The sequence below is a fragment of the Tupaia chinensis genome, unplaced genomic scaffold (assembly GCF_000334495.1).
Source record: "Tupaia chinensis unplaced genomic scaffold, TupChi_1.0 Scaffold000477_1, whole genome shotgun sequence".
NCBI lineage: Eukaryota > Metazoa > Chordata > Mammalia > Scandentia > Tupaiidae > Tupaia > Tupaia belangeri.
Window position 1 is genome coordinate 20,547 of NW_006159986.1, and position 2,111 is coordinate 22,657.

The following is a 2,111-nucleotide window of genomic DNA, read 5'->3' on the forward strand; positions in this document are numbered from 1 at the left end:
CATGGCTAACTACGGTTCGAGTCCTGGACCTGGACGCTTGCTTTCTCACTCTCTCTTTCTCTGGTGAGTACATGTGCCCTATAGCAAATTAAAAAATAATGAATGAAATTTTCAAAAAAGAAAGGAGAGAGAGAAAAGGATACAGGAAGGGGTTGGGAACAAGATGGAACAAGGCTCACTGGTTACAGGGAACATATTACACGCTTAGCACGGTGCCTGACATCTCACAAGCTCTCATCAAGAGGGGCCTGTTGGGAGCCAGCCCTGGTAGTTACGGTGGTTGGATCCCACATGGCATGGTTTGAGTCTCAGACCCGGACCAACACCTGGCAGCTTGAAAAACACGCCAGACAAGTGCATGCATGCCCAACATCCTCAAAGGAGGCAAATTAGAGGAGAAAGGATTGTGGAGTGACCATTCCCCTGGGGAATGCTTTCTCACTTTTCCTCTCTCTTTCTCTGGCCTGAGCACATATGCCCTCTGGCAGATTATTTAAAAAGAAAAGAGAGCTGCTGGGGCTGGGCTGTGGTACAGTGGTAAATGTACTGCTGATCTTCATGGAAGGTTTTGGGTTCAAGTCCAGAGACCTCCTTCAGTACGTTGGGCATGAGTATGCCCAGGATCTGGGGTTGGCTTAGGCTGGGGTTGGATGGCAACACCAAGACCCTGTTGAGAGTACATCTCTGTCTCTCTCACTCATGTAAGAAATATCAGCAGATGGTATAATGGCTATGTCGTTGGACTCTTATGTAGTCGACTGCAGTTCAAGTCCTGGACCCGGAGGTTTAAACTCAGACCAGGCACGTGCGCGCGCACGTGTGTGTGCCCAAGATCCCGAGAGGAGAATGGAGGAGAAGGGATTGCTGTATGGCCACTCCCCACCCCTGGGAGTGATTTCTCACTTTCTCTCTTTCTGGCGAGCGCACGTTCCCTATAGCAAAAACCTCTCCAAAAAAAGAGAAAGAAGTCCCGCACCTGGGGCTTGCTTTCTTGCTTTCCCTCCTCTCCCTCTGTCTCTCGGTCTCTCTCTCTTGGGAAAGTGTGTGAGCTCTGTAGCAAATTTTTAAAAATAATAATAAGGGACCAGCACATAGCATAGTGGTTAAATCACTGGACTTGCACATGGCTGACCATGGTTCAAGTCCAAGACCAGTGGCTTGAAAATCACACTGAGTTCAGGTGTGCATGCATGCCCGTCCCAGGAGGAGAATGGAGAAGAGAGTATGGCATGGCCATCCCCCCAGGCGAATGATTTCTCACCTTCTTTCTCAGTGTCTCTGTCTCTCCCTCTCCCTCTCTGGTGAGTGCACAGTCCCTAAGACAAAATTCTCTATGAGGGGGAACCAGCAGTTAGTGTAATGGCTATGTTGCTGGACTCCCACGTAGTCGACCGCGGTTCGCGTCCCGGACCCCGTGGCTTAAAACTCATGCCGGGCACGTGTGCGTGTGTGCCCAAGATCCTGAGAGGAGAATGGAGGAGAAGGGATTGCGGCGTGGCCATCCTCCCCTGGGGGGGGGGTGATTTCTCGCTTTCTGTCTCTATGTCTCTGTCTTTTTGGCGAGCGCACGCGCCCTATAGCGAAAATCTCTCAAAAAAAAAAAAAAAATCCCCTACGAAATAACAATAAAATAATGATAAATTAAATTTAAAAAAAGAAACTTCAGGGCCAGGAGGTGACATGGTGGCTAAGGCAGCTGGATCCTATGGAGCCCACTGTGAAGTCCCGGACCTTGCAGCTTGAAAAACATGCCAGTTGTAAAAAAAAAAAAAAAAAAAAAAAACATGCCAGTTGTGTGTACATGTGTGCCCCCAATCCCTAACGGAGCATGGAGGAAACATCTCCCATGGGGGTGACTTCTCACTTTCCCTCCCTCTGCCTTGCTCTCTGTCTCTGTGTCTCTCCAGCTCCTACAGCAAATTTAAAAACAAACAAACAAACAAAACGAAAAGCCTTAAAAAAAGGTGGTTGTTGCTGTCATCGCTGCTATTATAATTGTCACCACACTGGGGGCCAGCAGGTAGCATGGTGGGTAAGGGAGCTGGATTCCCACATGCCCAACCATGGTTCAAGTCCCAGACCTAGTGGCTTGCTTTCTCACTTTCCCTTTC